This window comes from Ovis canadensis, chromosome 3 (assembly GCF_042477335.2).
Source record: "Ovis canadensis isolate MfBH-ARS-UI-01 breed Bighorn chromosome 3, ARS-UI_OviCan_v2, whole genome shotgun sequence".
NCBI lineage: Eukaryota > Metazoa > Chordata > Mammalia > Artiodactyla > Bovidae > Ovis > Ovis canadensis.
In genome coordinates this window covers 49,339,968-49,356,504 of record NC_091247.1, presented here as the reverse complement: position 1 = coordinate 49,356,504, position 16,537 = coordinate 49,339,968, and the positions used below count along the sequence as shown (strand labels likewise).

Genomic DNA, 16,537 nt, shown 5'->3' with positions numbered 1-16,537 from the left:
CATTCCCTGAGCTCAAAAATTCTTTATAAATATTTTCATTTTAATTGCCTTAAAAAATCAAATGTACAGGGTATTGCTTCTGGGACAAGACACTTGACTTCCTTGGATATATAAATTTCATTTTGAAATAACTCAATCAATATAAAATGGAGTTTATATCATCCCTGGAAATTAAAAAAGTCCTTCCACCTCTCTGAAATTTAAAGAAATATTTTCAAAAGAAAATAGGAAGGATGAATTGAGTACGATGGAGCACCAAAGGAAAGTCGAGTGGGTTGATAAGGAAAGGCACCCTATCTTCTCTCATAGCTCCATTATTCACCTGCATTCTATCAGAGCAAAAAACAGAGATAAAGACAGACTAAAAGTTATGACCAACCTAGATAGCATATTCAAAAGCAGATACATTACTTTGCTAAATAAGATCCATCTAGTCAAGGCTATGGTTTTACCAGTGGTCATCTATGGATGTGAGTGTTGGACTGTGAAGAAGGCTGAGGGCCGAAGAATTGATGCGTTTGAACTGTGGTGTTGGAGAAGACTCTTGAGAGTCCCTTGGACTGCAAGGAGATCCAACCAGTCCATTCTGAAGGAGATCAGCCCTGGGATTTCTTTGGAAGGAATGATGCTAAAGCTGAAACTCTAGTACTTTGGCTACCTCATGTGAAGAGTTGACTCATTGGAAAAGACTCTGATGCTGGGAGGGATTGGGGGCAGGAGGAGAAGGGGACGACAGAGGATGAGATGGCTGGATGGCATCGCTGACTCGATGGAGGTGAGTCTGAGTGAACTTCAGGAGTTGGTGATGGACAGCGAGGCCTGTCATGCTGCGATTCGTGGGGTCGCAAAGAGTCCGGCACGACTTAGCGACTAAACTGAACTTTTAGTGTGCTCAGTGGGGAGAAGATCTTACGACAGACAGAATCCACAACCTGCTCTACTGACATAGCAAGTGACAGTCCTAACAATTGCCATACAGCTTGTTACTACCCACTTTACAAGATACCCTGTATTTCCCCTACATTACACCACATTTGTCTGAAAAACCGGACTTCATTCTTCTTCTTCAAAACTAATACTTCACTTCGGTTCAGTCACTCAATTGTGTCTGACTCTTTGGGAAACCATGAATCACAGCACGCCAGGCCTCCCTGTCCATCATCATTACCCGGAGTTGACTCAAACTCACGACCATTGAGTTGGTGATGTCATCCAGCCATGTCACCCTCTGTCAATCCCTTTTCCTCCTGCCCCCAATCCCTCCCAGATTCAAGGTCTTTTCCAAGGAGTCAACTCTTCGCATGAGGTGGCCAAAGTACGTGAGTTTCAGCCTTAGCATCAGTACTTCCAAAGAACAATCAGGGCTGATCTTTAGAATGGACTATTTGCATCTCCTTAGAGTCCAAGGGACTCTCAAGAGTCTTCTCCAACAACACAGTTCAAAAGGATCAATTCTTTGGTGCTCAGCCTTCTTCATAGTCCAACTCTCAAACCCATACATGACCACTGGAAAAATCATAGCCTTGAGTAGATGGACATTTGTTGGCTAAGTAATGTCTCTGTATGCTATCTAGGTTAGTCATAACTTTCCTTCCAAGGATTAAGTGTCTTTTAATTTCATGGCTGCAGTCACCATCTGCAGTGATTTTCAGTTCAATTCAGTTCAGTTGCTCAGTAGTGTCCGACTGTTTGTGACCCCATGAATCGCAGCACGCCAGGCCTCCCTATCCATCACCTTTTCCCAGAGTTCACTCAGACTCACGTCCATCGAGTCAGTGATCCCATCCAGCCATCTAATCCATGATCATCCCGTCTCCTTCTGCCCCCAATCCCTCCCAGCATCAGAGTCTTTTTTTTTTTTTTTTTTTTTTTTTAATTTTTAGTTTTTTATTTTTTAAATTTTAAAATCTTTAATTCTTACATGCATTCCCAAACATGAACCCCCCTCCCACCTCCCTCCCCAGAACATCTTTCTGGGTCATCCCCATGCACCAGCCCCAAGCATGCTGCATCCTGCGTCAGACATAGACTGGCGATTCAATTCACATGATAGTATACATGTTAGAATGTCATTCTCCCAAATCATCCCACCCTCTCCCTCTCCCTCTGAGTCCAAAAGTCCATTATACACATCTGTGTCTCTTTCCCTGTCTTGCATACAGGGTCATCATTGCCATCTTCCTAAATTCCATATATATGTGTTAGTATACTGTATTGGTGTTTTTCTTTCTGGCTTACTTCACTCTGTATAATCGGCTCCAGTTTCATCCATCTCATCAGAACTGATTCAAATGAATTCTTTTTAACAGCTGAGTAATACTCCATTGTGTATATGTACCACAGCTTTCTTATCCATTCATCTGCTGATGGACATCTAGGTTGTTTCCATGTCCTGGCTATTATAAACAGTGCTGCGATGAACATTGGGGTACATGTGTCTCTTTCAATTCTGGTTTCCTCGGTGTGTATGCCCAGAAGTGGGATTGCTGGGTCATAAGGTAGTTCTATTTGCAATTTTTTAAGGAATCTCCACACTGTTCTCCATAGTGGCTGTACTAGTTTGCATTCCCACCAACAGTGTAGGAGGGTTCCCTTTTCTCCACACCCTCTCCAGCATTTATTGCTTGCAGATTTTTGGATCGCAGCCATTCTGACTGGTGTGAAGTGGTACCTCATTGTGGTTTTGATTTGCATTTCTCTAATAATGAGTGATGTTGAGCATCTTTTCATGTGTTTGTTAGCCATCCGTATGTCTTCTTTGGAGAAATGTCTATTTAGTTCTTTGGCCCATTTTTTGATTGGGTCGTTTATTTTTCTGGAGTTGAGCTGCAGAAGTTGCTTGTATATTTTTGAGATTAGTTGTTTGTCAGTTGCTTCATTTGCTATTATTTTCTCCCATTCAGATGGCTGTCTTTTCACCTTGCTTATAGTTTCCTTTGTTGTGCAGAAGCTTTTAATTTTAATTAGATCCCATTTGTTTATTTTTGCTTTTATTTCCAGAATTCTGGGAGGTGGATCATAGAGGATCCTGCTGTGATTTATGTCTGAGAGTGTTTTGCCTATGTTCTCCTCTAGGAGTTTTATAGTTTCTGATCTTACATTTAGATCTTTAATCCATTTTGAGTTTATTTTTGTGTGCGGTGTTAGAAAGTGATCTAGTTTCATTCTTTTACAAGTGGTTGACCAGTTTTCCCAGCACCACTGAGTCAAGTCTTCACATGAGGTGGTCAAAGTACTGGAGCTTCAGCTTGAGCATCATTCCTTCCAAAGAAATCCCAGGGTTGATCTCCTTCATAATGGACTGGTTGGATCTCCTTGCAGTCCAGGGGATTCTCAAGAGTCTTCTCCAACACCACAATTCAAAATCATCAATTCTTCGGCACTAAGCCTTCTTCACAGTCCAACTCTCACATCCATACATGACTACTGGAAAAACCATAGCCTTGACTAGACAGACTTTAGTCAGCAAAGTAATGTCTCTGCTTTTGAATATACTATCCAGGTTGATCATAACTTTTCTTCCAAGGAGTAAGCGTCTTTTAATTTCATGGCTGCAGTCACCATCTGCAGTGATTTTGGAGCCCAGAAAAATAAAGTCTGACATTGTTTCCACTGTTTCTCCATCTATTTCCCATGATGTGATGGGACCGGATGCCCTGATCTTCATTTTCTGAATGTTGAGATTTAAGCCAACTTTTTCGCTCTCCTCTTTCACTTTCATCAAGAGGCTTTTTAGCTCCTCTTCACTTTCTGCCATAAGGGTGGTGTCATCTGCATATCTGAGGTTATTGATATTTCTCCCGGCAATCCTGATTCCAGCTTGTGCTTCTTCCAGACCAGCGTTTCTCATGATGTAATCTGCATATAAGTTAAATATACAGGGTGACAATATACAGCCTTGACGTACTCCTTTTCCTATTTGGAACTAGTCTGTTGTTCTATGTTCAGTTCTAATTGTTGCTTCCTGACCTGCACACCGACTTCTCAAGAAGCAGGTCAGGTGGTCTGGTATTCCCATCTCTCTCAGAATTTTCCACAGTTGATTGTGTTCCATACAGTCAAAGGCTTTGGCATAGTCAATAGAGCAGAAATAGATATTTTTCTGGAACTCTCTTGCTTTTTCCATGATCCAGCAGATTTCGGCAATTTGATCTCTGGTTCCTCTGCCTTTTCTAAAAACAGCTTGAACATCTGGAAGTTCACGGTTCACGTATTGCTGAAGCCTGGCTTGTAGAATTTTGAGCATTACTTTACTAGCATGTGAGATGAGTGCAATTGTGTGGTAAAGTCTAATGCTGTTTCCACTGTTTCCCCATCTATTTCCCATGAAGTGATGGGACCGGATGCCATGATCTTCATTTTCTGAATGTTGAGCTTTAAGCCAACTTTTTCACTCTCCTCTTTCACTTTCATCAAGAGGCTTTTTAGTTCCTCTTCAATTTCTGACATAAGGGTGGTGTCATCTGCATATCTGAGGTTACTGATATTTCTCCTGGCAATCATGATTCCAGCTTGTGCTTCTTCCAGCCCAGCGTTCTCATTATGTACTCTGCATAAAAGTTAAATAAGCAGGGTGACAATATACAGCCTTGTCATATTTTCCTATTTGGAAATAGTCTGTTGTTCCAGGTGTACTTCTACCTGCTGCTTCTTGACCTGCATATAGGTTTTTAAAGAGGCAAGTCAAGTGGTCTGGTATTCGCATCTCTTGAAGAATTCTCCACAGTTTATTTTGATCCACACATTCAAAGACTTTGGCATAGTCAATAAAGCAGAAATAGATGTTTTTCTGGAACTCTATTGCTTTCTCGATGATCCAGCGGATGTTGGCAATTTGATCTCTGGTTCCTCTGCCTTTTCTAAAACCTGCTTGAACATCTGGAAGTTCACACTTCATGTATTGCTGAAGACTGGCTTGGAGAATTTTGAGCATTAATTTACTAGCGTGTGAGATGAGTGCAATTGTGCAGTAGTTTTAGTATTCTTTGGCATTGCCTTTCTTTATGATTGGAATGAAAACTGACCTTTTCCAGTCCTGTGGCCACTGCTGAGTTTTCCAATTTTTTTGGCATATTGAGTGCACCACTTTCACAGCATCATCTTTCAGGACTTGAAACAGCTCCACTGGAATTCCTTTACCTCTACTAACTTTGTTCATAGTGATGCTTTCTAAGGCCCACTTAACTTCACATTCCAGGATGTCTGGCTCTAGGTGAGTGACCACACCACCATGATTAACTTGGTCATGAAGATCTTTTTGGTACAATTCTTCTGTGTATTCTTGTCACCTCTTGTTAATGTCTTCTTCTCTTAGGTCCATACCATTTGTGTCCTTTATCGAGCCCATCTTTGCATGAAATGTTCTCTTGATATCTCTAATTTTCTTGAAGAGATATCTAGTCTTTTTCATTCTGTTCTTTTCCTCTATTTCTTTGCATTGATTGCTGAGGAAAGCTTTCTCATCTCTTCTTGCTATTCTTTGGAACTCTGCATTCAGATGCTTGTATCTTTTCTTTTCTGCTTTGCTTTTCTCTTCTCTTCTTTTCACAGCTATTTGTTAGGCCTTCTCAGACAGCCATTTTGCTTTTTGCATTTCTTTTCAATGGGGTTGGTCTTGATCCCTGTCTTCGTGTAGAATGTCATGAACCTCCATCCATAGTTCATCAGGCACTCTGTGTATCAGATCTAGTCCCTTAAATCTATTTCTCACTTCCATTGTATAAGCATAAGGTATTGATTTAGGTCATACCTGAATGGTCTAGTGGTTTTCCCCACTTTCTTCAATTGAAGTCTGTATTGACAATAAGGAGCTCATGATCTGAGCCACAGTCATCTCATGGTCTTGTTTTTGCTGACTGTAAAGAGCTTCTCCATCTTTGGCTGCAAAGAATATAATCAATGTGATTTCGGTGTTGACCATCTGGTGATGTCCATGTGTAGAGTATTCTCTTGTGTTGTTGGAAGAGGGTGTTTGCTATGACCAGTGTGTTCTCTTTGCAAAATTCTATTAGCCTTTGCCTTGCTTCATTCTGTAGTCCAAGGCCAAATTTGCCTGTTACTCCAGGTGTTTCTTGACTTCCTACTTTTGCATTCCAGTCCCCTAAAATGAAAAGGAAATCTTTTTTTGGGTGTTAATTCTAAAAGGTCTTGTTCAGTTCAGTTCAGTCACTCAGTCGTGTCTGACTCTTTATGACCCCATGAATCCCAGCACGCGAGGCCTTCCTGTCCATCACCAACTCCTGAAGTTCATTCAGATTCACATCCATCGAGTCAGTGATGCCATCCAGCCATCTCATCCTCTGTCTTGTAGGTCTTCATAGAACCGTTCAACGTCAGCTTCTTCAGCACTACTGTTTGGGGCCTAGACTTGGATTTCCGTGATATTGAATGGTTTGCCTTGGAAATGAACAGAGATCATTCTGTCGTTTAATAAATTGCATCCAAGTACTGCATTTTGAACTCTTTTGTTGGCCATGATGGCTGCTCTGTTTCTTCTAAGGGATTCCTGCCCACAGTAGTAGATATAATGGTCATCTGAGTTAAATTCACCCATTCTGGTCCATTTTAGTGTGCTAATTCACTATAGATCAAATCGTCTGTCACATGGTCTCAGAGCTATTCTGTCTTCCCATTACAATATAGGGTTTTCCTCGTAGCTCAGTTGGTAAAGAATCTACGTGCAATGCAGGACTTCGATTACTGGGTTCGCTTTCATGGTCGGGAAGATCCCCTGGAGAAGGAAATGGCAATACACTCCAGTATTCTTGCCTGGAAAATCCCATAGACAGAGGAGCCTGGCGGGCTACAGTCCATGGGGTCCCAAGAGTCAGACATGATTTAGCAACTAAATCACCACCACTTTGCAATATTGCTGGGGTTTATTGTTTGTTTGAATAATACTATGGTTAATGTCAGTCTCATATTAGAATGAAACCATGAAAGCAGGGCTTTCATGTACTTTTGCTTATCATTTTATAGCTAATACAAGTTGAGTATATCATTGATGATCAATAAATACATGTTGAATGAATTATTTATTAGTGGCGCTGAGATAACAAGGATTGAATGTACCATAAGAAACAACCTGAAACTGAGTATTAGAAACCACTGCCCTAAAGTCCTTTAGTAATTCCTTGCCACAGGCAATGTTTTCTTTGTCTGTCATTCTAAGACTGCAGATTATCCCAAGATTGTTTATTTTCTTTTTCCAGTGCTACCTCAGGTTTTAGTCTATTAAATCCTATTCTTGTAGAGTAAATAATAGGGATTTTTTTTCTTTATTTTTGCTTTTCCATATTTTTAATATGACCTAGCTGTTAGATGAAGATTCTTCCATTTACATCCAAGGCCTCAAAAAGCTATTTCCTAAATTTAGTTCCACATTCGTCTGATATAAGTAAAGCTGGCAAAATGTGAAGTCAGAGCAATAAATGTTTTTTCTGAATATACATTTAAATTTTATATAAATACATGTATGTATGAAATTAACAGCAGTTACCACAGAATGGTGATTATTTTATTATTACAGACATCTATAGTTCCTAAAGACATACCAAAGAAAGGCAATGCCAAATAATGCTCAAACTACTGCACAGTTACACTCATCTCACACGCTAGTAAACTCATGTTCAAAATTTTCCAAGCCAGGCTTCAGCAATACGTGAATCATGAACTTCTAGATGTTCAAGCTGATTTTAGAAAAGGCAGAGGAACCAGAGATCAAATTGCCAACATCTGCTGGATCATGGAAAAGGCAAGAGAGTTCCAGGAAAACATCTATTTCTGCTTTATTGACTATGCCAAAGCCTTTGACTGGGGGGACCACAATAAACTGTGGAGAATCTTCAAGAGATGGGAATACCAGACCACCTGACTTGCCTCTTGAGAAATCTATATGCAGGTCAAGAAGCAACAGTTAAAACTAGACCTGGAACAACAGACTGCTTCCAAATAGGAAAAGGATTACGTCAAGGCTGTATATTGTCACCCTGCTTATTTAACTTCTATGCAGAGTACATCATGAGAAATGCTGGGCTGGAAGAAACACAAGCTGGAATCAAGATTGCTGGGAGAAATAACAATAACCTCAGATATGCAGAAATATCAATAGCCTCAGATATGCAGATGACACACATATGTCAGAAAGTGAAGAGGAACTAAAAAGAGTCTTGATGAAAGTGAAAGTGGAGAGTGAAAAAGTTGACTTAAAGCTCAACATTCAGAAAATGATGATCATGGCATCCGGTCCCATCACTTCATGGGAAAAAGATGGGGAACTTGTGGAAACAGAGTCAGACTTTATTTTGGGGGGGGGGGGGCTCCAAAATCACTGAAAATGGTGACTTCAGCCCTGAAATTAAGATGCTTGCTCCTTGGAAGGAAAGTTATGACCAACCTACATAGCATATTGAAAAGCAGAGACATTACTTTGCCAACAAAGGTCCGTCTAGTCAAGGCTATGGTTTTTCCAGTGGTCATGTATGGATGTGAGAGTTGGACTGTGAAGAAAGCTGAGCACCAAAGAATTGATGTTTTTGAAGTGTGGTGTTGGAGAAGACTCTTAAGAGTCCCTTGGACTGCAAGGAGATCCAACCAGTCCATTCTGAAGGAGATCAGCCCTGGGATTTCTTTGGAAGGAATGATGCTAAAGCTGAAACTCCAGCACTTTGGCCACCTCATGCGAAGAGTTGACTCATTGGAAAAGACTCTGATGCTGGGAGGGATTGGGGGCAGGCAGAGAAGGGGACGACAGAGGATCAGATGACTGGATGGCATCACTGACTTGATGGATGTAGTGAACTCCAAGAGTTGGTGATGGACAGAGAGGCCTGGAGTGCTGCAATTCACGATGTCGCAAAGAGTCAGACATGACTGAGCAATTGAACTGAACTGATAGTTCCTAAAATTCTTACAGAGTAATACTTATGTGATAACTGAAAAGTTACATCAAAAAATGCTTTCAGGAAACTCAGTTTTGATAATGATCTTTTTTTATGCTTAATCCTTTTTTTTTTTTAAATAAAGCAATGCACATATATCTATTTTGATGCAGATTTTTAAATATGACCTTAAATTATATCAATTTTTTAAGACTCTTGAGAGTCCCTTGGACTGCAAGGAGATCCAATCTGTCCATTTTAAAGGAGATCAGCCCTGGGTGTTCTTTGGAAGGAATGATGCTAAAGCTGAAACTCCGGTACTTTGGCCACCTCATGGAAGAGTTGACTCATTGGAAAAGACTCTAATGCTGGGAGGGATTGGGGGCAGGAGGGAAAGAGGATGACAGAGGATGAGATGGCTGGATGGCATCACCAACTCGATGGATGTGAGTTTGAGTGAACTCTGGGAGTTGGTGATGGACAGGGAGGCTTGGCCTGGTGCGATTCATGGGGTCGCAAAGAGTCAGACACGACTGAGTGACTGGACGGAACTGAACTGAACTGAACTGAATGATAATGATGTATCCTGAAAATTGATTCACACTATTATATTAAAATGTTTAAACACAGCTGGCTTTATATTTTATCTATTTTCTCCTATCCAGCTTTAATTTACTAGCTCTCCACTGGCCTCCCTGGTAGCTCAGAGGTTAAAGCGCCTGCCTCCAATGCAGGAGACCTGGGTTCGATCCCTGGGTCCTGAAGAACCCCTGGAGAAGGAAATGGCAGCCCACTGCAGTATTCATGCCTGGAGAATCCCATGGACGGAGGAACCTTGTAGGCTCCAGTCCACGGGGTCACAAAGAGTTGGACATGACCGAGCGACTTCACTTAAACTTAAACCACTGAATATATGATTAGAAAAAATAAGACCCTGATATTCCTATGCCACTTTAACTTTTCTACTGAGGAAATCAAACACTGAAGTAGGCAAGACAATTTTTCATCCCAAGATAAATTTCTTCTGCACTGATGAAGCCATTCAATTTAGTTAAGGTCATGCTAACTGGAACCTCCATACACATCTTTGCCCTCCACTGAGCTCCACTGATTACAAACAGGGAAATGAGTACATCAAGGCTACATACTGTCACCTTGTTTATGTAACTTATATGCAGAGTATGTCTTGTAAAATGGGGGCTGGATGAAACACAAGCTGGAATCAAAATTGCCAGGAGAAATATCAATAACCTCAGATATGCAGATGACACCAGCCTTATGGCAGAAAGTGAAGATTAATTAAAGAGCTTCTTGATAATAGTGAAAGAGGAGAGTGAGAACATTGATTTAAAACTCAATATTTAGAAAACTAAGATCATGGCATCTGGTCTCATCTCTTCATGGCAAATAAATGGGGAAACAATGGAACCAGTGAAAGACTGTATTTTGGGGGGCTCCCAAAATCATTGCAGATGGTAACTGCAGTCATGAAATCACAAGACACTTGCTCCTTGGAAGAAAAGCTATTACGACCTAGATGACATATTAAACAGCAGAGATATTAGTTTACCAACAAAGGTCCATCTAGTCAAAGCTATGTTTTTTCCAGTAGTTATGTATGGATGTGAGAGTTGGACTATAAAGAAAGCTGAGCACCAAAGTATTGATGCTTTTGAACTGTGGTGTTGGAGAAGACTCTTGAGAGTCCCTTGGATGGCAAGGGGATCAAACCAGTCCATCCTAAAGGAAATCAATCCTGAATTTTCATTGGAAGGACTAATGCTGAAACTGAAACGCCAATACTTTGGCCACCTGGCTTGAAGAACTAACTCGTTTGCATAGATCCCGATGCTAGGAAAAATTGAAGGCAGGAGAAGGGGACAAAAAAGAGTGAGATGGTTGGATGGCAATACGAACTCGATGGACATGAGTTTGAGTAAGCTCCAGGAGTTGGCTATGGATAGGTAAGCCTGAAGTGCTGCAGTTCATGGGGTTGCAGAGTCTGACACTACTTAGCAACTAACTGAACTGAGCTCCACTTCTGTGCCATTGCTTATCTACAAAAGGGAGGTATTTTCCAGTATAGATGCTGTGTAAAGCAATTGGCTCTCCACTTTTTGCTGTGTCATTCACTGAATCTGCACCAGACCTTTCTTATAGCCATGGCATTAACTAGACTTTTCTAATTCTCTGACTGACTTTCCCTGAAGGCTGAGAGTTGGGGAAAGGGGGGTTGCCTTTCTGCTTCAAAGATAGATTGCAGTGAATAAAAGTACCATGAAGTGAAAGTCAACGTTCTAAACTAGGTGTTATAAACAACTAATTAATTTCTAGCCTAATAAATTGAAATCCATATAGTTCAGAGCAAAAATAAAAGGAAAGAAAACTAAAGAAAATAGAAAGCAGAAACCAAAATAAAAACCAGACCCTAAAATGTGTCTTGAATTTTAATGACCATTAGAGAAACAGGAGACAGGGTCTGCAAGGTAAGTTTAGATTTCAAATTAGTATTACCCAGATGCTCTAAAAAACCCCAGATTGTGACATTTAGTTTAGAACACCTTTGAGTAGTAATTCTCCATGTTGTATAAATATATAATAAAACTAAACAATGAATATTTAGGAGTGAAAATATAAAAATAAATAATTTCAGGAGTATCTACTTTGGGGTTTAAGAAAGAGGAATGCAATTGATAACATATTGGTAATATTTTATTGTTTACATAGAATAAGCATACTGAGGTCTTTACGTTTAAAATATTTTTGAATTGTCTGTTAATATATATATTAATAGTTTAAATTTTAAGAAAAATTTTCTCCAGTTAAACAATTTGTGTGGTGTCATTCTAGATGCATCAATAACATTAAGAAAAAGTTAATACTTTCCATAAAATTTTAAAATAATAGCTTTATTTTAATTAAAAGATAAATGAAAATTAGAATAATCTTAGTCCCATAAGAAAACAGAATTCTCCAGGCAAGAATACTGGAGTGGGTAGACTTTCCCTTCTCCAGGTGATCTTCCCAACCCAGGAATTGAACCTAGGTTTCCCACATTGCAGGCAGGGTCTTTACCAGCTGTGCCACAGGGAAGCCCAAGACTACTGAAGTGGGTAGCCTATCCCTTCTCCAAGGGATCTTCCTGACCCAGGGGTCAAATATGGGGTCTCTGCATTGCAGGTGGATTCTTTCTCAACTGAGCTATGAGGGAAGCCAGGAAACAGCTAATACTCATTATTTTATTTTAAAATTTATTTATATTTAAATTTTATTTTTTGAACTTTTAATAGACTTATGTGGTACAAAGATCAAAAAGCACAAAGAATAGTTATCTTAAAAGACTATGGAAATACCGGCGCCTACTGTGCGGCCGCTGAGCCGGAGCCGGCCTGAGCAGTGCCCTCAGCACGGCCCTCTTTCCAAGACCCTAGGCACTCGCGTGGATCTTCGCACGTCCCCCACTATCCCAGGTCCCCCCATCCCGCGCGGCCAGCTTTCTGCGCACCATCCCCGCCGGGGTCCGTGTCTTGTCTTGCTGGCGGGACTTGGGCTGGAGCCTGAGCTGTAGCCGGCGCCACGTCGGTGATGGGCATCAGTTCAGTTCAGTTCAGTTCAGTCGCTCAGTCGTGTCGGACTCTTTGCGACCCCATGAATCGCAGCACGCCAGGCCTCCCTGTCCATCACCATCTCCTGGAGTTCACTCAGACACATGTCCATCTAGTCCGTGATGCCATCCAGCCATCTCATCCACTGTTGTCCCCTTCTCCTCCTGCCCCCAACCCCTCCCAGCATCAGAGTCTTTTCCAATGAGTCAACTCTTCGCATGAGGTGGCCAAAGTACTGGAGCTTCAGCTTTAGCATTATTTCTCTACTGATCTCCAGTAGTATATTGGGCACCTAATGACCTGGGGAGTTCCTCTTTTGGTATCCTATCATTTTGCCATTTCATACTGTTCATGGGGTTCTCAAGGCAAGAATACTGAAGTGGCTTGCCATTCCCTTCTCCAGTGGACCACATTCTGTCAGACCTCTCCACCATGACCCACCCATCTTGAGTTGCCCCGCAGGCATGGCTTGGTTTCATTGAGTTAGACAAGGCTGTGGTCCTAGTGTGATTAGATTGACTAGTTTTCTGTGAGTATGGTTTCACTGTGTCTGCCCTTTGATGCCCTTTTTCAGCACCTACCATCTGGGCATAGACCAGAGCTGCTGCGTCGCTGTAGCCCACGCCGGCGGCATCGAAATGATCGCTAATGAGTACAGTGACTGCTGCACGCCTAAGAATCGCTCAATTGGAGCAGCAGCTAAAAGCCAGGTAATTTCCAATGCAAAGAACACAGTCCAAGGATTAAAAGATTCCATGGCCGAGCATTCTCTGATCCATTTATGGAGGCAGAAAAATCCAAACTTGCATATGATATTGTGCAGTTGCCCACTGGGCTAACAGGTATAAAGGTGAAATACATGGAGGAGGAACATAGTTTTACCACGGAGCAGGTGACTGCCATGCTTTTATCCAAACTGAAGGAGACAGCAGAAAGTGTTCTTAAGAAGCCTGTTGTGGACTGTGTTGTTTCGGTTCCTTGTTTCTATACTGATGCAGAAAGACGATCAGTGATGGATGCAACACAGACTGCTGGTCTCAATTGTCTGTGATTAATGAATGAAACTACTGCAGTTGCTCTTGCATATGGAATCTATAAACAAGATCTTCCTGCCTTAGAAGAGAAACCAAGAAATGTAGTTTTTGTAGACATGGGGGATTCTTCTTATCAAGTTTCTGTATGTGCATTTAATAGAGGAAAACATAAAGTTCTGGTCACTGCATTTGACACAACACTGGGAGGCAGAAAATTTGATGAGGTACAAGTAAATCATTTTTGTGAAGAATTTGGAAAGAAATACAAGCTAGACATAAAGTCCAAAATCCGTGCATTATTACAACTGTCTCAGGAGTGTGAGAAACTCAAGAAATTGATGAGCGCAAGTGCTTCAGACCTTCCTTTGAGCATCGAATGTTTTATGAATGATGTTGATGTTTCTGGAACTATGAATAGAGGCAAATTTCTGGAGATGTGTGATGATCTCTTAGCCAGAGTGGAGCCACCACTTTGTAGTGTTTTGAAACAGGCAAACTTAAAGAAAGAAGATATTTATGCAGTGGAGATAGTTGGTGGTGCAACACGAATCCCTGCAGTGAAAGAGAAGATCAGCAAATTTTTTGGTAAAGAAATTAGTACAACACTAAATGCCGATGAAGCTGTTACTCGAGGCTGTGCATTGCAGTGTGCAATCTTATCGCCTGCTTTCAAAGTCAGAGAATTTTTTATCACTGATGTAGTGCCATATCCAATATCTCTGAGATGGAATTCTCCAGCTGAAGAAGGGTCAAGTGACTGTGAAGTCTTTTCGAAAAATCATGCTGCTCCTTTCTCTAAAGTACTCACATTTTATAGAAAGGAACCTTTCACTCTTGAGGCTTATTATAGCTCTCCTCAAGATTTACCTTATCCAGATCCTGCTATAGCTCAGTTCTCAGTTCAGAAAGTCACTCCTCAGTCTGATGGCTCCAGTTCAAAAGCGAAAGTCAAGGTTTGAGTAAATGTCCATGGCATTTTCAGTGTGTCCAGGGCATCTCTAGTGGAAGTGCATAAGTTTGAGGAAAATGAGGAACCGATGGAAACAGATCAGAATGCAAAGGAGGAAGAGAAGATGCAATTGGACCAGGAGGAGCCACATGTTGAAGAGCAACAGCAGCAGACACCAGCAGAAAATAGGGTGGAGTCTGAAGAAATGGAGACCTCTCAAGCTGGATCAAAAGACAAAAAGATGGACCAACCACCTCAAGCCAAGAAGGCAAAAGTGAAGAGCAATACTGTGGACCTGCCAATTGAGAATCAACTCTTATGACAGATAAACAGAGAGATGCTCAACTTATACATTGAAAATGAGGGTAAGATGATCATGCAGGATAAACTAGAGAAAGAGAGGGATGATGCTAAGAAAGCAGTAGAAGAATGTGTGTACAAAATGAGAGACAAGCTGAGTGGTGAATATGAGAAGTTTGTGAGTGAAGATGACCGTAACAATTTTACCTTGAAACTAGAAGGTACTGAAAATTGGTTGTATGAGGATGGAGAAGACCAGCCAAAACAAGTTTACATTGATAAATTGGCTGAACTAAAAAATCTAGGTCAGCCTATTAAGATGCGATTCCAGGAATCTGAAGAAAGACCAAAATTATTTGACGATCTAGGGAAACAAATTCAACAGTATATGAAAGTAATCAGCTCTTTCAAAAACAAGGAGGACCAGTATGATCATTTGGGTGCTGCTGACATGCTAAAAGTGGAAAAAAGCACGAATGAGGCCATGGAGTGGATGAATAACAAGCTGAATCTGCAGAACAAGCAGTGTCTGACCATGGATCCAGTTGTCAAGGCAAAAGAGATTGAAGCTAAAATTAAAGAGCTGATGAGTATCTGCAGCCCTATAATTTCAAAGCCCAAACCCAAAGTGGAACCTCCAAAACAGAAGCAAAAATTGCAGAGCAGAATGGACCAGTGGATGGAAAAGGAGACAACCCGGGCCCTCAGGCTCCTGAGCAGGGTACAGACACAGTTGTGCCTTTGGATTCAGACAAGAAGCTTCCTGAAATGGACATTGATTGATTCCAACAATTGTTTATATTAAAACAGACTATTTTATATATATATATATATGTATTTTATATGTATATATATATATATACTATGAAAAGCATCACTGATTTATGAAACTGCCAGTAATGGATGGAGAGAAGAAATGAATGAGCAATTTGCAAATGAATCTGTAATGTCTGATAAATTCATAAAAATGACATGCAGACTAGGTTTCAAATAGGTAAAACTTTTACTTCTCTAGTGAATTTTGAAATTTGTCATCATAATGAATTACAGAAATTATTACAAATGTTTAACATTCAAATTAGTATTCAGTTTTCAGCATTGTGAATTCAGGACATACTGAAGTTCTATTTCAGTTCAGTTAAGCCGCTCGGTCATGTCTGGCTCTTTGCGAACCCATAAATCACAGCACACCAGGGCTCCCTGTCCATCACCAACTCCCGGAGTTCACTCAGACTCATGTCCATCGAGTTGTGATGCCATCCAGCCATCTCATCCTCTGTTGTCCCCTTCTCCTCCTGCCCCCAATCCCTCCCAGCATCAGAATCTTTTCCAATGAGTCAACTCTTCGCACGAGGTGGCTAAAGTAATGGAGTTTGAACTTCAACATCAGTCCTTCCAACGAACACCAAGGACTGAACTCCTTTAGGATGGACTGGTTGGATATCCTTGCAGTCCAAGGGACTCTCAAGAGTCTTTTCCAACACCACAGTTCAAAAGCATCAATTCTTCAGTGCTCAGCTTTCTTCACAGTTCAACTCTCACATCCATACATGACCACTGGAAAAACCATAGCCTTGACTAGATGGACCTTTTTTGGCAAAGTAATATCTCTGCTTTTCAATATACTATCTAGGATGGTCATATCTTTCCTTCTAAGGAGTAAGGGTCTTTTAATTTAATGGCTGCAGTCACCATCTGCAGTGATTTTGAAGCCCCCCAAAATAAAGTCTGCCACTGTTTCCACTGTTGCCCCATCTATTTCCCAAGAAG

The 16,537-nt window shown here is 40.9% G+C and overlaps 1 pseudogene; it reads left to right on the top strand.

Annotated features, from left to right (window-relative positions):
• Positions 1–13,044: 13,044 nt before the first annotated feature.
• Positions 13,045–15,571, top strand: LOC138436251 (heat shock 70 kDa protein 4 pseudogene; annotated as a pseudogene).
• The last annotated feature ends 966 nt before the right edge of the window (positions 15,572–16,537 follow it).